General features: G+C 39.1%; 1 protein-coding gene and 1 long non-coding RNA gene across 2 annotated transcripts in view; both read left to right on the top strand.

Moving 5' to 3' along the window:
- bcl2b (BCL2 apoptosis regulator b) overlaps window positions 1–23,362 on the top strand; it is a 215,793-nt gene that overhangs the window by 61,103 nt on the left and 131,328 nt on the right. The gene's annotated exons all lie outside the window — the stretch shown is intronic.
- Window positions 17,040–20,971, top strand: LOC127442661 (uncharacterized). Its single transcript, XR_007897513.1, has 3 exons — window positions 17,040–19,814; window positions 19,991–20,116; window positions 20,230–20,971. It is a non-coding gene; the product is annotated as an uncharacterized LOC127442661 (long non-coding RNA).

Genomic DNA, 23,362 nt, shown 5'->3' with positions numbered 1-23,362 from the left:
GTTCTTTGTTAAAAGAATAAACGCATGCAATGTCACGAAATGTTTATTGACCTTTGTTAATTAATGATTAAAGTTATGTTGTGCATTTGAGGTTGATTGTCACAGGTTTTGGGATTGGTTGGCACAGTGCTGTTCGGCACTTTTTTTTTTTGCAGTGATCGACTTGATTGACAATTGAATTTGAAGTTACATTAATGCAACACATGAACAGCTGCCTAAATACCATTACAGACATTTTTATTTGTCCTCCTGTTATGCTAGGGTCAATTTAGCTATAAACAGTGTTAACAACATTAAATACATTTTTTTTTTTTTTTTTTTATAATACTTGTTTATATTTATTGAGTTTCAAATGTTTTGTCTACACATTTTATATGATTATGTCAAATAAGAAGACCTTATTTGATTGAACTAGCATAAATAATAATTTAAATGCTCCTTTGTTTTCTTGAGTGAACAGTCTCTCTCTCTCAGACACACAAACACACTTCTCACCCATACACAAAAACTGTCATGGAATGTCAGATACAGCACCCAAACGCAGAGTTAAAAAACAGGGAATTTAATAAATACAAAAAATAAAGGGAAAAAACTCAAACTCCCAGAAGGGGGAAAACAATAAACAAACAAAGGAACAAAAAACAAAGGAAGTAATAATAATTACTAATCCAGGCTGGGGCAGGGGAAACAAGAAGCAGGACTGACCGGACCAAGGTAGGGATGGGAATAATAAACAGGACCAGCCAACTTGACCGACTGGAAAACAAGCACACAAGACTGGAAACAAGATGAACTGGCACTGGACGGCAAACACGAGGAGACTAAAATAGGGAGAGAAATCAAATGGGTTAACAGGGGACAGGTGAGGCAAATTAACTACTAATAAGCAAACAAGGAGGCGGAGTATGACATAAGACAGAGAGACATGTGGTGATACAGAAACAAAACAAAGCCACGTGCTCTTACAAGACAACAAAACACCCTAATGGCATGAGCGCACATCGCTAAGACAATAAGGCAATATATGGCCATGCCAACCGACAAACAAGACGAGAGAATGCGTAGCAATGCCAAACAAAGCGTTGCCACGCATTCTCACACTAAACAAAACCTGAGTGTACATCGCGAGGCAAACGCCACGCAACGCATGCAACAGGCGACAAAAACATGACAGGACACCTGTGCGAGAGTTCGGCCACACACACACACACCGACACCTTAGACCGAAGTGACCGAACCTCAGCACAACATGAAGACAGCTCGCGACCCGGGCGTGCAACACAACATGATCATGACGCAAGGCGCACCTGCATGCAACGCGAAGAGCAAAGACAGACAACAAAACACAAGACGGACATGGGATGATGATGCCATGGTCCTGTCAGACCAAAACCCAGAGTGACAGCACTGTGACAGTACACCCCCCCACCCCCCCAAAACGGGAACATCAAACAATACACAAGACAAACACAACAAGCACTAACATAAAACACAACAGAAAGGGAGGGAAGGGAGGGAAACCAAAGAGGGAACTTAAGGAAAGGGGTGGGTCCGGCGGCCTGTGGGGAGGCCTCAGGGTGGAGGCAGGGTCTGGCAGCCTGGGAGGAGGCCTCAGGGCGGAGGCAGGGTCTGGCAGCCTGGGAGGAGGCCTCAGGGCGGAGGCAGGGTCTGGCAGCCTGGGAGGAGACCTCAGGGCAAATGTGGGGTCTGGTGGCCTGGGAGGAGGCGTCAGGGCACAGGCGGGGTCTGGTGGCCTGGGAGGAGGCCTCAGGGCAGAGATAGGATCTGGCGGCCTGGGATGTGGCCTCGGGGCAGAGGGGACAGAGTACTGGGTGGCGGCCACTAGACAGGGGTCAGAGGACTGGGTGGCAGCCGCTAGACAGGGGGCAGGGAGGTGGCTCAGGGGGCAGAGCTGTGGAAGGTTCAGACACTGGCCGTGGCAAGGGAACGGTCTCCATAGCTGTGAGAACTGGCAGAGACTGGGGAATGGCCTCCGTGGCCGTGAACACCGTCAGAGACTGGGGAACGGTTTCCTTGGTCGTGAGCACAGGCAGTGACAGGGGAACGACTTCCATGGTCATGGCCAGGAGTGCAGCAACTGGGGAATAGCCTCCATGGCCGGGAGCACTGGCAGCGACTGGGGAAAGGCCTCCGTGACTTGGAGCGCTAGTAGCGACTGGGGAACGGCCTCCGTGGCTGGGAGCGATGGCAGCGACTGGGGAACGGCCTCCTTGGCCGGGAGCCCTGGCAGAGACTGGGGAACGGCCTCCGTGGTTATGGCAAGTGTTTTGTGCCACGATTACCTACTGAAGGAGACAGTCGTGTACTTTTACGTGAGAGAAGGATATGTCGCCGCAATAGACGTGTGAATCCAACGTTGTGGATAAGTACGTTGCCTAAATAGACGTGTGACTCCAACATTGTGGATAAGTACGTCGCCTCAATAGACGCGTGACTCCAACGTCGTGGATAAGTACGTCGCCTCAATAGACATGTGACTCCAATGTCGTGGATAAGTACGTCGTCTCAATAGACGTGTGACTCCAACGTCGTGGATAAGTACATCGCCGCTATAGAAAGTTGTTGATAGGTACATCAACCTAATGCAAAGTTAGTGTCAGAGCTTTCTACCAAAGGGTTTGGTGAGGTTATAAAAAGAGTGACAAAACTCAGAAAGTGTAAATTTATTGACAGCTGAATGGGTCATGGACTTTTATTTCATTCAGGAGGCTGGAGTTCCTGTCTTATTTGTAGCCAGAACTTATTGACATTTTATTTTCAGTCAGAATTTGGTTAGTTTTAGATACTAGACCCTTTTACAATTTCAACCATGTGTTAGAAAGTCTTTCTGCTAGAAAGCCCTGAAGGCAAACTGATGTGCTATTGTCACATCTGGTATATACATAGTCACAGGTGACATTGCGAATTATACATCTTCAGCAGAGCTGTAATTTTACTAAGTAATATACAGTAATTAAAATGAGCCCACCATTACTTGCAACAACTTTAAAGATGAACACATAATTTCAATAATTATAATCCAGTAATATATAATATTCTGGAATGTGCCATTCTAAACTTTTACTCTTGATGTTTTAAGTATATGATGCTAATACTTTTGCTTAAAGGGATAATTCACCCAAACAAGAAAATTCTGTCATCATTTACTCCTCTTCATGTCATTCCAAACCTGTATGACTTTCTTTCTTCTGTGAAACATATATTTTGAGACTTATTATACAAGACTTTTCCATGTCTCTCAAAGATGTGATTTTTGGCTTCCTTATGATAAACACAATGGCTAATTTCATTTATTTTTAGGAAACTCTCAAAACCATTAATATTTATAATACATATCACATATTTAACAATTTTCAACCTCTACTATGTCAAATTTATTCGTTTATCTATTTTATTGTCTTTTTTCCCCCAATTCGAATTTATTCTTGTTGACTCAGTATTTTGCGGTTTTTAAATGTCATCACTTGAAGGCACTGTTTGTACTCTTCTTGCTCAATTTCAGTAATAAATTTAAGAATGAAAATTATGAGTGATTCTTTTTGCTATTTTAACTGTAAAAAGTGGTATATAAACTGCTGCTGTACTTCCACATTCTGGATCCTTTGATGAGGGTTTATTCAATGAATAATGCATTCAGTGAACATGTATGAGTAGGTTTAGCATGCATTTAGGGAAAATAGTTTTACAAAATCTTTACACTTTACTCTGTAAAAGACTGCCTTCAGATTTCAAACTCCAAAAGTAATAAGTAGGATTTTAAAATACTCATATATAGGCTTTCTCTAAGTGCAACTTGAAATACTTGTTGGCTGTGTTACAGTATATTTGTTTCAAGTATGACCATGTTACCATGTCCTTTAAATATTGGTCTTTTTTTGAACAACTGATGCATTGTTAGCTGCTTTTTTCCAATTTAAAGGAGGCAGATTGCAAAACAAAGGGACTGCTGATTTTTTTTTTCTTCAATTATTTCAAGTTGCACTTAGAGAAAGCCAGAAGTCAATGAGAATATGAGAATAATGACAACTCTGATGCTTCTGAGAAATGTGGTAAAGTTATGAACAAGCCCTGAAATTTAAACGGTATGAATCATGTGCATATTAACAGTCCAGAGCAAATAAACCAAGGTTTTAAGGGATAGTTCACCCAAAAATGAGAAGTTCAGTCATTATTTACTCAACCTCATATTGTTCAAACCCCTTATGTTTATTTTTTTCTGAACACAAAAGGTTAATTTTGGCCAGCTTGCCCTGCTGGTTTCTGTCCATACAATGACAGTCAGTGGTGCCCGTATCTTCTGAAGCTTCAAAAGCATCATCAAATCATTCCATGTGACTCCTTCTGTATAATCTGAGTGTTATGAAGTCATATGATTGGGTTTGGTGAGAAACAAACAGAACACTCTTCTGTGCCCCTGTTCCTCCTTTGTTTTTGGAAATTCTGAGGAACTGGGTTGAGAAATGATTAAGCTGACCCATATATTTGGACACCAAAGGGATTGCTGTAATTGTACTGAATTCCACAGATACCTAATACAATTTTAAAATGACAAATCAAATTGGTTGCTGATAAATTTGTTACAATATTATCATATACCACAGTATTTCTTTACCAGCACTTACACACAGATGAAAAACAAAATTGTTACAGATGAACAAACCTGAATTACATCCAAAGGACTTAAATTCAGAATTTGGATTTACATACAACAACCATCACAGCTGACATTACATCACAAAGACTTCCCTCTTGCTCAATAAAGAGTGCTGGCCATCTGTTCTTAAATTCCATGAGGAAAGGCAGACCTCACACCTTCTGTGTGCAAATGCAGACTAGTAAAATTATGAAAGATCTCACCTACAAGTTTAGTAAGCAAGATGCCATCTTATTCAAGAGTCCAATGTATTTATTGCGATATGTGTAGTTAGAGATGCCAAAGTTGGAGTTAACATTTGATATTAAATAAAAATGCTCAACGCCATTATTTGTATGCACTATTGCCACTTGTTGGGAAATAACTAAATAAAAGCAATAGTCTATAACAAATAAATCTACTAATGCAAACTTCACACATACAGTACACACTGACGTAGCTACCTGGAGACGAAATCTTTTTTTATTTTACCTGGAGAGGACATTTGTGTCAGACGTGTTTTAAGGCGACGTACCTGGAGACGACGTACTTAGTACACGTATAATTTTTTTAATACATTTCTGATATATGCCACCGTTACGTCACCGCCGGTAGATGTTCCTTAAGTGCGCTCGTCGTGACGTCGCCTCCGGTCTTACGTCAGCAGTCCCAATCAATCAAATTCAAAACTCGACACGGTCTGACGGCAACGGAAGGGTAGACTGCTCCTTCTCCTTCTCCCAGGAAGCCTTTAAAGTGGCACTATCCACTCACCATACATGAGTGTCCGGATCCCGACACAGACTGAAAATGAACCAGACAGGAAGTCAGGATCCAGACACCATGCTCCTGTCACACAAGACAGGCATGGGACGATGATGCTACGGACCTGTCAGACCAAAACCCAGACTGACAGAGTGACAGGACCATGACATAAACACATAACAATCCTAATTCCGGTGATGACATGAAAATAATAGTTTAGTATGAGAAGAGTGCATGTGCCTGCTGTTATTGTAAAATGATGAATGCATTCATGGTGGACACACAGCTTTCTCGCTGGAATGGGTGGTGCTTAAGTTAAAAAATTAGGCTTTACTGTCTGCCCCATTAATATTTTACACTTCAGCAGCCTCAGTTTGAATCTTTAAGTTTAAGTGCCTTATTGTCATTTCTCTCCTGCGTGGCAAGGGATTAAACAAAACACAGTGTCTCCTGAACCACAAGTAACGTATTGTCAAATCTTACAAGACCAACACTTTGCACAGTTAGGGTAATTTTCAGTGAGCTAGACATATACATGCGCATTTGGAAATATATAGGCTATATATTTACAAATGCGCATGTACAGTATATATATATATATATATATATATATATATATATATATATATATATATATATACTGTTGGGCTGGTTTGAGTATTTCTGTAACTGCTGATCTCCTGGGATTTTTACGCACAGCAGTCTCTAGAATTTTCTCTGAATGGTGCCAAAAACAAAAAACATCCAGTGATGCTATTCTGAGATGCGGGTTGGCATGTTTTGGCGGCACGAGGGGGCCCTACACAATATTAGGCAGGTGGTTTTAATGTTGTGGCTGATCGGTGTATGTATATATATATATATATATATATATATATATATATATATATATATATATATATATATATAATACAGTTGTGCTCAAAAGATTGCATAACCTTGGAGAATTGGTAATATATGCACCATTTTTAAAGAAAACATGAGTGAGCAGCAAAACACATTTCTTTTATTTTGTATGGGATTCATATTCAACTGTAGGTTATAACAGAATGGCACAATCATAAAACAAAACATGGCAACAAAGAAAAAAATTAAATGACCCCTGTTCAAAAGTCTGCATACCCTTAGTTCTTAATACTGTGTATTGCCCCCTTTAGCATCAATGACAGCGTGCAGTCTTTTGTAGTAGTTGTCTATGAGGCCCAAAATTCTTGCAGGTGGTATAGCTGCCCATTCGTCTTGGCAAATTCATGCAAAGTCTTTGGTCGTCTTGCATGAACCGCATGTTTGAGATCTCCCCAGAGTGGCTCGATGATATTAAGGTCAGGAGACTGTGATGGCCACTCCAGAACCTTCACCTTTTTCTGCTGTAACCACTGGAGGGTCAACTTGGCCTTTTGCTTAGGGTCATTGTCGTGCTGGAAAGTCCAAGAGCGTCCCATGCGCAGCTTTCGTGCAGAAGAATACAAATTGTTTTCCAGTATTTTCTGATAACATGCTGCATTCATCTTGCCATCAATTTTAAAAGATTCCCCGTGCCTTTAGAGCTCACACCCCCCCAAATCATCAGTGAGCCACCACCATGCTTCACAGTGGGGATGGTATTCTTTTCACTACAGGCCTTGTTGACCCCTCTCCAAACATAGCACTTATGGTTGTGACCATAAAGCTCTATTTTGGTCTCATCACTCCAAATTACAGTGTGCCAGAAGTTATGAGGCGTGTCAAGGTGTTGTCGGGCATATTGTAACCAGGCTTTTTTGTAGCATTTGCGCAGTAAAGGCTTCTTTCTGGCAACTCGACCATGCAGCTCATTTTTGTTCAAGTATCGTCGTATTGTGCTCCTTGAAACAACCACACCATCCTTTTCCAGAGCAGCCTGTATTTCTCCTAAAGGAACCTGTGGTTACCTGTGGGTTACCTGTGGGTTTTTCTTTGTATCCCCAACAATTCTTCTGTCAGCTGTGGCTGAAAACTTTCTTGGTCTACCTGACCTTGGCTTGGTATCAAGAGATCCCCGAATTTTCCACTTCTTAGTAAGTGATTGAACAGTACTGACTGGCATTTTCAAGGCTTTGGATATCTTTTTATATCCTTTTCCATCTTTATAAAGTTCCATTAACTTGTTACGCAGGTCTTTTGGCAGTTCTTTTCTGCTCCCCATGACTCAGTATCTAGCCTGCTCAGTGCATCCACGTGAGAGCTAACAAACTCACTGACTATTTATACACAGACACTTACTGCAATTTAAAAAGCCACAGGTGTGGGAAATTAACCTTTAATTGCCATTTAAACCTGTGTGTGTCACCTTGTTTGTCTGTAACAAGGCCAAACATTCAAGGGTATGTAAACTTTTGATCAGGGCCATTTGGGTGATTTCTGTTATCATTATGATTTAAAAATGAGCCAAACAACTATGTGATGATAAATGGCTTCATATGATCACTATCCTTAAATAAAAGACTTATTCTTTAAAAAAAAGAATATTTTTGCATGATCAGTCATATTTTCAAAATCAATGCCAAAATGTGACAATTTTTGCCAGAGTATGCAAACTTTTGAACACAACTGTATATATATATATATATATATATATATATATACACACACACACACACACACACACACACACATACACACGGTGACGGATCACGCGAGAGACGCAAATATTGGTGACGGATCACGAGGGAGACGTTTACTGTGATGCGTGAGTGACAGGCGTCGACAGAGCTGCCTTTGGCGGTGACAGGTCTCTGTGGCAGCTCTCCTTGCCATGGAAAGATTTTACGCCCCTCTCTTAAACTGAGTGATTTGTACTAATAATTTTACCTGTTTAAAATGTTGCTTCAAAACAAGTACTCCTCAACACTTTAGGTTGGGAGAATGCAATGTTGTACATTGTATTTAAAGTGCTGCAAGATTTAATTAGACATTCATCATTATCTGAGGGACATTGCAAAGTATTTCAAAGGCATTTTAGAACATGATGATGTCATATAGCTGAGGACACTGAAAAACGTTTAACTCCTAAAGACATGAATTGTAATTTTCCAGTATATGTAGGAAATCATGACCACTCACATTAAAATGAAGACTCCAGTCATATCAGTAACCTTATAATAGCTGTTTTATTCTACATGGAGAGGGTCCGCACATGGGGGCTGCCATGTTAGAATCATATGACTAGCTGAATACTACTCACTTAATCTCAGTAACCGTCCTGTTATCTGACACTTTCACTCACTGATTAAAGTAATCATGGCTGACTGTGAATACTACATTTCTACAATGGCATCTGAAACTGAAAACTAGTGATTTTAAATGATGCTGCATCCAAGCCACAAGGTGTCAGTGTAAGTTCAAGATGACAAAAATAACTGAGTGCACCTTTAAGCTCAATCGACAGCATTTGTGGCATAATGTTGATTACCACAAAATAATCATCTCTTTTTCTAGGAACAGAGGTTACATTGAGGCACTTGAATAAAGACAATTTTTGGAGGGTTTAAAGGCAGAAATATGACGCTTCTAATTTTATAAAGACACTAACATTTATTCTTCTGTTAGAACTTGTGTTATATTTGAGCGGTAAAGTTGTTTAAATCAACGTTTTAACAGTCTTTTTAAGGTTTACAGTGTTGCGTCATCATGGCAATGGAGTTGTAAAATTGGATATAATTTTACACAGAAAAGGTAAGTACGCAGTTTTATCAAACTAAAATCATGTTAACACTTATATGGTTAATGAATTTTGACGATATTTTTGAAACAGAGTATTTTAACATTTACGGTTTGCCCCATTCACTTCCATTGTCACTTCCACTGTTTATTGCTTAAAGAAAAGGAGGGACAAGTCAAAATAATTTTTTGTGGTAGTCAACATTATGCCACAAATTCTGTCGATTGAGCTTAAAGGTGCACTTCTTATACATCCTGGATTTACACTGACACCTAGGGGCGTGGATGCATCATCATTCCAGCACAAAAGTTTTTAGTTAAAGGTGTACTCAGTAATTTTTTTTTTCCTCATTTAAAATGTTTTACATCTAAAGAAATGAATGATAATTTTGAAACATATGTATAAAATCATGACCACTCATGTGAGATGAATAGTTCATTCTTATCAGTAACTGTATAAAAGCTGTTTTATTCTACATGGAGAGGGTCCTAACATGGGGCAGCCATGTTAGAATCACATGACCAGCCAAATACTACTGGCTTAATCTCAGTAATGGCCCTGTTATTGGACACTTTCATTTATGGATTAAATTAATCCTGTTTTACTGTGCATTGTGAATTTCTACAATGGCATTGGTAACTGAAAACTACTGTGTTTGAATGATTCAGCATCCAGGTCACTAGGTGTCAGTGTAAGCCACTTCGACATACTTAAAAAAACATTCTGAGTGAACCTTTAAAGATTCCATTGTAGAAAATTACTATTCACAGTTTGCCATGATTAATTTAATCCATGAGTGAACGTGTCCAATAACAGGGCCTTTTACTGAGATTAAGCGAGTAGATTTCGGCTGGTCATGTGATTCTAACATGGCAGCCCCCTTGTGCGGACCCTCTTCATGTAGAATAAAACAGCTTTTATCAGAATCAGAATCAGAATCAGAATGAGTTTTATTGCCAGGTATGCTTACACATACAAGGAATTTGTCTTGGTGACAGGAGCTTCCAGTGTACAACAACACAAAAACAGCAGCAAGACATAGATAATAATAAAAAATTAAAAATTAAAACTAATTATACACATACGTACAGACTCACACACACATACACATGGGTAGTGCAAATCTAATACAATCTGTTATGTACAGTGCAAATGTTTTTTTTTTTTTGTTTTTTTCAGATGAATGAAATGGCAGAAGAGGTTGTATGTGTTGGATAAATATAAGAAAGACTAAACTGTGTATTGCACATTAATTATTGCTCAATGGGGCAGTTTTAACTGTTCATGAGATGGATAGCCTGAGGGAAAAAACTGTTCCTGTGCCTGACGGTTCTGGTGCTCAGAGCTCTGAAGCGTCGGCCAGAAGGCAACAGTTCAAAAAGGTAGTGGGCTGGGTGAGTGGGGTCCAGAGTGATTTTTCCAGCCTTTTTCCTCACTCTGGAAGTGTATAGTTCTTGAAGGGGGGGGGGGGCAACCAATAATCCTCTCAGCAGTCCGAACTGTCCTTTGTAGTCTTCTGATATCAGATTTCGTAGCTGAACCAAACCAGACAGTTATTGAAGTGCAGAGGACAGATTCAATGACTGCTGAGTAAAACTGTATCAGCAGCACCTGTGGCAGGTTGAATTTCCTCAGCTGGTGAAGGAAGTACAACCTCTGCTGGGCCTTTTTCACAATGGAGTCAATGTGGGTCTCCCACTTCAGGTCCTGTGAGATGGTAGTGCCCAGGAACCTGAATGACTCCACTGCTGCCACAGTGCTGTTTAGAATGGTGAGGGGGGACAGTGTTGAGGGGCTCCTCCTACAGTCCACAATCATCTCCACCGTTTTGAGCGTGTTCAGCTCAAAGTTGTTTTGACTGCACCAGACAGCCAGCTGTTTAACTTCCCTTTTATATGCAGTCTCATCGTCATCTCGGATGAGGCCGATGACAGTGGTGTCATCTGCAAACTTCAGGAGCTTGACAGAGGGGTCCTTGGCGATGCAGTCATTGGTGTAGAGGGAGAAGAGTAGTGGAGAAAGCACACATCCCTGGAGGGCACCAGTGCTGATTGTACAGGTGCTGGAAGTGAATTTCCCCTGTCTCACAAGCTGCTGCCTGTCTGTCAGAAAGCTGGTAATCCACTGACAGATAGACATGAGAACAGTGAGTTGGTGTAATTTATTCTGGAGTATAGCTGGGATGATGATGTTGAAAGCCGAACTGAAGTCCACACAAAGGATCCTTGCATATGTCCCTGGTCTGTCCAGATGTTGCAGGATATGATGCAATCCCATGTTGACTGCATCATCCACAGACCTGATGATTTTTGTATAAGGATACTGATATGACTGGAGTCTTCATCTCATGAGAGTCATCATGATTTTATACATTCATTATGTTTCAAAATTGCAATAAATTCTTTTAGTTGTAAAACTTTTTTAATGAGGAAATAATTACTGAGTGCACCTTTAACTTAAATTTAATATGTATAATTATTTTTTAATATTACTTTGAAGCTTGACCTTCTTTAATGCTGCATTGAAATGAGGTGTATTGTAAAAAGTGCTATACAAATAAAAATGACTTGACTAAGTTTGGGGTCTCTAGGCCAATCTCTATAGCACAACCACCAGTTCAAAAATTCACTTTTGTTTTGCAACTAACATTTGATTTTGTCTAGAAACAAACTTCTTTCTTTAGATTCTTCTTTCTTTTTAATAAAATTATGGTTGAGCTCTTTGGATTGAATTGCTTAGGTCATGCGGAGTCCGGTGATTTAAATGTTTCAAAGGTCAACCACACACTATTTCGAATTTTAATAAAAAATATTGGATCTTTTTGCCCCTTTGCCACATCGAAACAAAACATGGGAAGCATTCTCAACATGTCCTGTGTACACCTGAACAGTCCAGAGGTAGTGCCGCATAGTGGTCAAAACGCTTTAGTCAATTTAAACAAAACTTTTATGCATGATTGCTTCCTTATCCTAAGTTGTTTCTTTCTTCTTCTTCAAAACCTACATAAGCAACAGCAGAATCCCTCAGCAATGATTTTGCGTGATGACGCTCAGACCTCTTTTACACCTGGTATTAAGATGCGTCTCGGTGATCTGATCACATGGTCAGGCGAGACACATCACTGTTTACACCTGGTCGCATAAATGCATCCATCTCCTGTGACCACTTGTGTTTGGATTTTGAGGGGAAGGTCGAGAGACCACATGCACATGTGATCGGATCCCCCGAGACACATCTTAATAACAGATGTAATCGGGGCCTTTGACTACCTCTGTATGTGGTTTTGGTGATCCGATCACAAAACGTTTAGACCTGTATTTAGCGTTGACCACTTGTGATCAGATCATCCGAAACGTATTTAAATACCAGGTGTAAACGAGGTCTCAGCTTGGTGTTTTTTTAAAGTTACTCTTTAGCACTCTTTAGTTTGCAGCAGTGTGGCACAGTGGCAGGTGTGCTGGACTGGAGTTCGGAAGGGTACTGGTTGAGGCGACTTATAAACCATTGTGGAATTTCAATGTACTGTACATCAAATCTGTGTGTTCTTTGGGTAATGTTGGGATGCATGCTGCCCTTTGGGCTTGGCCCCGATAATTGTTGCTTGCAGCTAAAAACATTTATTGTATTTTTATTAATATATATTCTTTTCCCCTCCTTGAAATATGGAGTTCTTTTTGTTTCATATTAACATACAAATGGAAAGAGATTTACAAATAAAAAGTTGGTTCATAAATAAATGGAATGAGATTTGCAAATAAAAAAATGATTTACAAATACATTTTTTAAGTCACAAACACAACACTGCCCAGCATTCATTTGTGAATCGTGCACATTTATTTCGTGGATCGCAGCACACATTTGTGGATTCTGAAACATTTCTAGCTGCCAGATGTTCTCACAAATCCACAAATAGGTGGACTCCACCCACTGTCTACTCAAGCCAATCAGATAACGGCCATATTACTCTGACCAATCCTAGCACGCACTAGCTTCAACCAATCACGTATTGTTTTAGAATCAGGGCGGGATCAAGCTCTCTTTTCAACATTGTCTCTTGACAAATAAACTTTAAAAGAAGCAGACCCAATCAGTGGAATAAATCACACTATGACTTAAGGTTTGTATAATTTTCTCTCATTTTTAAACATGTTAAATGTAGGGTGACCATATTCTGGTTTTCCAGAAAAAAAAAAAAAAAAAAAAAAAAGAATATATATATATATATATATATATATATATATATATATATATATATATATATATATATATATATATATAAAACAATATCCAACATTCTTTTGAATGTCCATGTACTAAAATAAAATATTTGATGCCATGAGTGTAGCTTCATTAACTAGTACTATTATTTTGAATGGCCATGGAAAATGAAGCAATGTGATGATAATTTTACCTGGTCGCAAAAAGTAGTCCGTTAATTAACCTGATGAACTTTCACCTTTTGCTGACCCTTTATGCTTCGTAGAGCTAATGTGTGCTTCTAAATCACTTGCACCTTTTTTAGCAACTGACACATAAGTGCCAGCTTTACATACATTCTGCTTCCCACGGATCTCGACCTGGACGAAAGCATGGGAATTATTTGTGCAAACCTTCTGCCAATTTGCACTTTTGTTTGGGCATTGTTTCCACTCAGGTGTCATTTGCTGCTACTATCAAGCAACTGTTTGACGCGTTCGTGGAAAGATTGACAGGCAGGAATTTGGCCAATAGTTGCTGCAAGCCTCTTATAATCGACCAATTGGTGTGCGAGAAGGCGGGACTTACAAAGAGGGGTTAAAGCAATGCAAATATGCACGTGCACACAATGAAATTTTAGACCAGATTCACATCATAATGCAGCTAAAGCCGAATCCACAAATGTCACAAATTTAGAAATCCCGGCCGGACGCTTTTTTAAGGTCCTAAAAAGAGGACATGTCCAGGAAAAAGAGGACGTATGGTCACCCTACTTAAATGCTGAAAGTTGCAAACAGCTCATTTTTAATTGTGAAAATCCTGATGATTAGCTTTCCAGCTAGAAGTGTTGTTTGGTGTTCCAGGGATCAGATTTAACAGAGTCTGCTATTTTAATCTTATCTAAGATTCTAGACTGAAACTCCTGGCTACATGATGGGAAATATATGTTTGTGTTGTCAAAACCTTGATTCTTACACATTATTTGTTAATGTATTTAATAAAGCACATTTTGTTTAATATGGTAATATTTATTTTAAAGGCATTATATTTTGTATTTTTAGCACTTAAATGTGTTATAGCAGACCAGTCCAATCTTACTCACAAGGAATAATTGTTAACTCTGTAAACAATGTGTATTCCACTTATTTACTCAGGAAGTATATGGGGTTGTAAGGGACAGGAGGACCAAAGAGTTGCGAGGATACTGGATACTTGCCCTGACTAGAAGTATCTGTCCCAGACAACTGACAGGATACCATGCAGTGGCAAAGAGGAAGTTTATGTATAACAAGCTCAAGCAAAATAACAGAGAGCTCCAGTTGTTTTTTCCAGTTCCAGTGTCCAAAAAGTATTTGTGGTGGTGTAGTGGGCTAAAGCACATAAGTGGTAATCAGAAGGTTGCTGGTTTAATCCCCACATCCACCACCATTGTGTCCTTGAGCAAGACATTTAACTCAGGGGGAATGTCCCTGTAATAAGTACACTGTAAGTTGCTTTGGATAAAAGCATCTGCCAAATGTAATGTATTTGAGTCAGCATATTTAATGTTTTTTTTTTTTTTTTTACATTCAACTTTTTAGAGGTGTAAATAGCTGTGAAAATTCAGATTATAGAATTACAGGTTAAAATTTTTAGATAAAGATACAATTCCAGATACAAATTTCTCGCATTCAGATCTCAGAAACTCAGATAGTAAACAAACTAGGCCGAAGGTCGAGCGAAGCTGGGTTGTTTACTTGCATACCCAGTGGTCAGCATGACACTGACCAAATGGACTTGTGTGGTGTGAGCCAAATTTGCACTGTAGTAAACGGATTGTGTACAGAACTGCATTTATGCATTGCTACTATTAAAAACTAAATTGTTTCCCTGCTGATCAGTGTTTTTAGACAGAAAGGCACACCTGTCACATGTCTAGAATTCAAATGAACAAATTTCAGATTTAAATACTTCATATATATATATATATTGGCAGACCTCTGCCTTTCTTATGAAAGAGGAAGCGGGAGCCAGGTAAACATCCAAACATAAGACATTTATTAAAACACTTTTCAGTGTCACACATAACGGTGCAGCACGCGCGCGCGCGCGCGCACACACACACACACACACACAGATTTCGCTATATTAGTGAGCCCATTGGCAAAATGAAGCACTTGTGAGGGCTAGGCATTCTGATGGTCATTGAAACAAACGCATGCAATAAATCGCCGTTAGGTGGCACCAGAGGCACCAAGATCACTTCAAATACTGAAAACACTCCAATGACAAGCGAGAATACACACAAATGGCAAAACTTTAGACATGCGTGGACCAGCGGTTGCTAGGTAGATATATTAAACCCCATCTCGTCTATGGATTAGCTGCCGTCATTTAAATGAACAGTAACGAACTCCACAGGCTATATATTATATTATATTACATTATATTATATTATATTATATTATATTATATTATATTATATTATATTATATTATGTTTTATTATATACTATCTTATATTAAATCAAATACAAATGCTAGACTGATCAACTTGGTAATTATTAATCTCTTGATATTAGTATCAACTTACAAATTTAATGCTGTAAACTGCTGAAAATAGGCTAATGTTTGATATAAGGAAGAATGATTGATTGTCTCTTACCAGGGGCGTAGATTCCAGGGGGGATGGGGGGAGAGGTAACTTATGTAAATGCTTCAATGTTCAAGCCAAATCTACACCCTTGTCTCTTACTGACCTTTAATATCCGTTTGTATAATCTCATTGCACCCCAGATAACGTGTGATAGTCATGTAACAATCAGGACGAACTGGGCAACGAACGCCACGTGGTTAATGCGTTCTCTGGTGGGGGAAGCGTTTTGCTGTCAAGGCGTCTTCAGCGTTGGACGTTACAATCGGCGATTCGCGTCGGGGCGTCAGCATGCTTTGACCTCCACATGTACAGCGCTGTTGTCAACGTCTTGTTGAGATTTTAGCGCTGGTGGCGCCCTAGTAACCTAATGATACGTAATCAGGCTGACGCATCGAAATCTCAGTGGCAATGTTAAAGCTGATGTTGTTTGAACTTTGAGCGCCACGTTACATCACTTGACGGAAGCACAGCACCAGAGGCACCGCTGACGCTTCTCTCCATTGAGTTAAATTTATACGCCAGTCATGAGAAGGCTATTTACTATCAGAATAATGAAAAAAGCCTTAACCAATTTATAATTATGCAACTATATGTTAAATGAATTAATAACATCAATCAAATTTTATTTATATATTCTATTTATACCCTGCTGGAAAATCAAGCTTAAGCTGGTAGCTGTGTTTTGGAACATGGTAGCTGGTCCTAAAATGGTCCAAGTTGGTCATGAGCTGGTCCAAGCTGGTCCTTAGCTGGTCGACCAGCAACCATCTTCCAAAAACCAGCTTGACCACCTTGAGCAAGTATGACAAGCTGGTAGCTGGTCTCCCAGCTTGGACCAGCTAGAAACCAGCTACCATGTTCCAAAACACAGCTACCAGCTTAAGATGGATTTTCCATTAGGGTAAATATTCTAAAGAATAAAGAATAATCATAAATTGTTATTAATAACATTAGGCTCACTGCAATGTTTTCATTATAAAAGGTTCACTTTTATTTTTCAGCTAACAGCAGCAAGAAGCACAAGTATAGACACAAAACAGAAAATAATATGTGTGTTAACAATTTTTTGAAGTTATATTTTTGGTATTTTCTACCTTTATTTGATAACAATTAGTGGAGAGGGAGACAGGAAATTATAAGGAGAAGAGCAGGAATGTGATCGGGAAAGAGCCTAGAGTAACCTCTTGTAACCTTGATTCCCTATCTGTCATTCACTCGACGTTGTGTTGATGTAGTGACACTAGGGGTCACTCTTGGGAGTTCCAAACACCTCTGCTTTTTTTAAAAAAGGCCAGTGAGAATTGGCAAGTGGAATTTGAATGCCACTCCCCCGGATATACGGGTATAAAAGGAGATGGTATGCAACCACCCATTCAGATTTTCTGTTCGGAGCCGAGCGGTTCTATTCATTGAGCTGAATTCATCCGCTGAGTTCATTCACCACTCTCTGCTGGATCTTATGGCGCATTTCAGTGGCTTCTCCCCCTCTGCATCGGTGGTTTGCAGAGAACGCCCCTGGGCGCTTCGGCAGAACTTTTAAAAGAGTATATTCTAAAAGAGTATATTTTCTTTCTGAAAGAGCGGCACACACGGAACGTCTTTTTAAAGACGCATCTTTTTAAAGATGCCTTTCCGTTTGTGTGTTATGCCTGGTTGCAGTCGTTAATGACGGACGTGCTTTCCCGGGCGGCTGCAAGCGTCGGGCTAGAGTGGAACCCTCCACTCTCCCCTGAACCCTCGCGGCTCGGTGATCAGTTCCTGGGCACGGGGCGCTGCCCACGGCCACGCCCCGCCCCCATTCCTTTCTTCCCGGAAGTGCATGAGGAGCTGACAAGATCGTGGGAGGCACCTTTCACTGCCCCGTTCCGGTATTTCAGCTCCCCTGCTCTCGCTACCCTCGATGGCGGAGCGGCCAGGGGGTATTTGGTCGCATGGTAGGTCCTACCCAAGGGGGGAGGAGTTTCTACAAGCATGGCAACTGGAGCAGAGGGCCCTCTGCTCAAGGAAGACGTAGTTTACCAAGAGGGAAACAATTTTACAGAAGATATAACACATGGGGTTATCTATGGGGAATCACCGCATGCGGAACACCTACAGGGCCTTACTAGCACACTTACTGAGCCGGCAGTGAGTTTCTCCACAAACTCGACTGCCACAGGGCTAAGGAGGAAGTCATCCAGGGATCACAGTCTGTGAACACTACTGGGAGTCAAGAGTGCACGTCTTCCCCTCAAGAGAGGGGAAAAGTGCTATGCGCAAGCAGTACACCCGGCAAGCTGTCCCAGAACTTACCTGCTTGTTCCTGCCACTACACAGGACGAAACCGACTCAACCCGGAGATTGTAGAACCTTGCAAAGGTGTTAGGTGTGTAGTTAGTTAGAACTCATCCTCCATAGGCAGCAATATACAGAGCATCCTCAACTTAGAATTAGTATTGTTTAAATGAGATGGCGTTCATTGGACAAACATTAACAGAATGTATTATGGTTGTTAAGACAGCACGTCTCGCTCTCAACCTATGCAAGTTTGAATGAAATCTCTGAGATTAATTTAAGGAGAGTTGCTGTATATCGATGTAGTGAGAAAAGATAACTGAATGTAGCACATCGTAGTTTGTACTTGTCTACTGATTTTTTTGTGTAAATCTGCCTGTTAAATTTTTATGTTGTTAACAAATGTCTAGTGTTAGGTTTAGGGGTAATTGTGGGATTAGCAGCTCTAAAATATAAACAAGTAGTATATTGTAACAAAATTATTGTCACTACATCAATTTGCCTGTTACGTGTTGTTGAAAAGTGGTTATGTTTAGGGATTGGGGTAGGGTTAAGGGATCCGTAATATTTCTATCCTAAAGTACAAATAAATACATTTAAATGTTTTGTACGAATAGCTACATATGAGATCAAGCTGGAATGATTAAATACATCAACTGTTTAAAACCTTTTTTTCTCCTAACATGCCACAAACTGTTTTTGAGAGCTGTTTTTATTTCTGTATTTCTTTGTATTCTGTATTACCTCCCCCCATCCCCCCTGGAAACTATGCCCCTGGATAAAGGAGTTCGAGATCTAATACACAATATGCGTCAAGAGGAAATTACAGAAATGATTAAGGAGGACCCTACTGCTTGTAATCACTGCAGTGGGCAGGTATGAACCAAGTTCAAATATTTATAAAACCCCATCTCTTGCTCATAAAATTGGATAATCCTTGAAGAAAGCCTGTCAGCTTAGTTTAGGACAAAACCTCATGGTGGGAGACAGAGAGACTTCATCAATTGGTGCACCCACATTTACAGTAAGGCCCTCAACACATTGCAGCAAGCCAAGTGGAACAAGAGGGACACTATTCCTCTTACAGAAGATGTACAAAAGCACTTAAAGGGTTTAGAGCAAGAGTGAAAAGAAAAACTGAAAGAGAGTGTGAATCCTGCTGACTGGAAAGTCTTGGCTGAAACATTGCTTTGTCAAATAATTATTTTTAACAGAAGATGTGAGGTTGAAGCATCTAAATGGCTCCTCTCAACATATGAGAACTGGAATATGAGTCCTCTTAATGAGGATGTTGTGAAATGTCTCACTAAATTAGAACAGCAGCTGTGCAGGCGAGGGATCAGGCAAGACAATCCCTATGACTTTGCTAGAGTGGGGGCATCAACCCACATACGTGTTTCAGATTGCCTGAGGAGATTTTCAACAACATGTGGTGCAAGAGAACCCAGAAGCCTGACGTCTACAGAATGACAGAAGCAAGTGGCAACTCTTTGTCAGATCATGAATTTGAAGGACAATGAGCTTGATCAGCTGGCAAAGTTTATGAGACATGGCATCAGAGTGCACCGAGAGTATTACAGACGGTCAGAAAACACCATTCAACTGGCAAAAGTAAGCAAATTACTTTTGTCTTTGGAGAAAGGTTCATATGTATACAAAGGAAAATCATTAGAAGATATCAGTTTCAGCATGATGGTGAATAAAATGTTTCTGATTTTTTTATTTACAGTACATTGATAACCTATCATGAAGTTTGTCTGTTTTTGTTATTCTTTTTTTCTCCACAGACTGTTATAGTCATGAATTAACTGTGCTTTATGAACTCCAGAAACACAATGAGTCTGAAGAGAAACAACACTCAGGAAAATCTGGCAGGTGCTCCTCTACATGCACACGTCAATCAACAGAACCAGGTAAGTAGTTGTGATAGTGATAGAACTTGTGATGAGTTATGTAACTGTTGTACATCAACTTTTTTTCTTTAAAATGAGCTTTGGACATTTTATGATGACATTATGTTTCCAAGAAACAAAGCCAGGACCATTCCTAAGAGACCATGGAGTGATGAGGAACAGTGTACTGTGAAATGTGGTCTAGGAAAGTTATTTGCCTTCGGAAAAGTTCCTGGGAAAGCTGATTGTCAGGCATGTCTGACTGCAAATCCAGTCCTCAGAACAAGGTCTTGGCATGATATCAAATACTTTGTCCACAATGCAATGCAAAGCATTAAAAAGAAACTTAAACTTGCTACAGTTGCAGAGTAGATATGGTGGTATTGGGAGTGCTTACCACAGATGACAGTACGTTTTAGTTTAGTTGCACCACTTTGTCATATCTGTTAACAAGAATTCAGTGGATTAATTTTTGTGAGAATTTTTTATTTTTTATTTTAAACTTTAATTTTACTTACACATTCCTTGTGCGTGAGAAGTCAGTAGATTTGATGTCTTCTGTGAGAAATCTGTGTTTTGTAAGAAGTGCACTTTAAAATGTCTTTGTCAGAAGTTGGTAGGTTTTATAATCTTTTGTTTAAAATCAGTGTACTTCATAAAATATAGACTGATAGTCTGATGTCTGCACTTTATTTTCTATTGCTTCATTAGGAAGTCAGTAGATGCAGTTTTACTTAAGAGAAACTGTAAAAGTAAAAATGTTTAGGTTAGTCATATGTAGTCATACATAAGATCTACTGACTTCTGACAAACAAATGGTCAAGTCAGAGCATTTTTATTTTCTTGTGAAGTTTGAGTTCAGTTACACTAAAGTGCTTTTTGTGCAAGCAGTGTTTGTAAAGCACTTTTTTCAATAAATGTTGTTATGTTGACATCATTAATGTACTGTCATGCTTTATTGAATAATAATAAAATAAAAAAATGATTGGAAAACATGTCTGACCAAGTAAAACAAATCAAGACAGTAAAAATCAAACAGAATAAAGACAAAATGATAAAAGTAAAATAAAAACTTCTGGGAAAAAATATGTAATATTAAAGGATATCAAATCTGAATTGGAACGTATTTTGATAAACAGTCTGAAATGTATGATGTTGTGAAGTCATAACTTGAATTAAAAACCTTAAAATCCGATACTTAACAGGTAACCAATGCAAATGAGCTAAAACAGGTATAATGTAATCATGTAATCACTCTGGCTGCAGCATTTTGTACCAGTTGCAGTTTAACTGTTAAGCCAGTATTAAGTGCATTACAGTAGTCGATGCGAGAAAGTAAGATTTTTAGCATCAAGTAAAACAAACAGTCGAATTGTGCAATATTTCTCTGAGATGATAAAAACAGGTCTTAGTGACATAATTTATGTGAGACTTAAAACTCGGATCATTAACTAGAATGACACCAAGGTTCTTTACTTCTGTCTTTGTACTTCGTGCAGTTTCAATTCTTTCCCTCTAATTTTTTGTGCCAACAATAAAAATATCAGTTTTATCAGTTTGTGTTCATCCATAATCAGATGCTGGACAGACATTCAGACAATCTCTTTAATGCATCTGTCTCATTAGGCTCCACAGAGATATAAAATTTGAGTGTCATCAGCATAAAAATGGTAGTTTATCTCATGTTCATGAATAATGTTACCCAAGAAACTGTGTTCATCTAAAAAAAGTTTTTCTAAAATCTTAAAAATGGTCAATTTGAAATTGGTCTAAAATTATTGAGGACAGTAGGATTAAGGGCATTTGGGAACGTTCCAGTTTCTAGGCAGCAATTTACAATATTAAGAACATCATCAATCAGGCAGAATACAACTTCTTTAAAAAAATGTGGGAATAGGGTCAAGAGTGCAAGTAGAGGACTTTAGATGAGACAATATTTGCAAAAGCTGTTTTTTATTAATTGTCCTTAAATTGCAGTAGATTTTCTTTTTCTCCGAGAGCAATGTTGCTATAGCGCACAATATCGGATCCGAAACGAGCTATTTTCTGGCAAATTCATCACACTTTGGAACAGAGAACTGAAGTAACCAGTCTGAGGTGTGATGATTTAAGAGGCTATCTATTGTAGAGAAATATAGTAGAATAAAGCACTCTGGGATTGTTACTATTCTCAATAATCTTGGAATAAAATGACTGTCTTTCAGAACGTACAGCATTGTTAAATATATTTGTCTGGACATCTTTTCAGTTGATTTTATTCAGTTGATTTGAATAGAAAAATATATTTCATGAGAAATTATTCTTTTTCCATATCTGAACCACGACATGCTAATCTGTGACCTGTCTTGTACTGTTTATTAATGTTAAACTTAACCATTAGTGTTTTAGTTTGATCTCAATAATATGTAACAGATAAAAGAAGGGATCTCTGCTTAAGTTTTATATAATTTTTCCTCAAATAGTTTTAAAAGAATGTTCCAGGTACACAATTAGCTAAAAAAAAAGTTACTAAATGGGGGAAAATTAGGGGTGGGGAGGTAACCCCCCAATAATCCAAACAAGCAAGTACAACCCCCCCAATATTTATACCATGATCAATGGAAACATGTAGATGCTTCACGCTGCAACCCCCCAATATTCAAGCCAAATCTACGCCCTTGCCTTTAGCACAATCTGCTTTCATTCGGATCAGATGGGACACAGCAGTTCTGACTCTTTCTACTTTTGATTTATCAACAGACCCACCCCTACACGTCTTGCAGTGTTTCCATAGGTCCTTTTTCTTGAAGAAAGCCAGACAATCTGGACAGGGAAGGAAATCAGAAGTATCAGCATCTGGGGTCGGTTGTCGCCAAGTTACAGTCTGTCCATGTCCTTGTTCCAAAACGTGTAGGTTATGGAAAAAATTACCCTGGATCCGAAGCTGTTCAAGAAGGACTTTTTTTCCTTTTTTTTTTAACCTTTGGGAAAAATTAATGCTTTAGCAACTTCCATCTCATTTGAATGACTCCTTTCAAGATGTCTGGAAATCTTATTTTGTGCCTTTTGACAGAAGGCACAGTACTGCTTTTTGTCCCATTTTTGTCTGCCTTCAGAATTTGGAAGACTACTTTTGATTGTTATTTTTCTTTTCCTTCTCTTATTTTCTTTCTGGCTGGGCTCTTCCTCGGAATCACACTTAGAAGAAACAAATAGAGTCGCTCTCACAGTCTTTGTGATGTTTTTTTTAAACTGAAGTACTAGATTTTGGGACAGAATTCATATCCA

The sequence above is a fragment of the Myxocyprinus asiaticus genome, chromosome 6 (genome assembly GCF_019703515.2).
Source record: "Myxocyprinus asiaticus isolate MX2 ecotype Aquarium Trade chromosome 6, UBuf_Myxa_2, whole genome shotgun sequence".
NCBI lineage: Eukaryota > Metazoa > Chordata > Actinopteri > Cypriniformes > Catostomidae > Myxocyprinus > Myxocyprinus asiaticus.
Note: the sequence above shows the minus strand (reverse complement) of the source record. Positions and strands in the feature narration are given on the sequence as shown.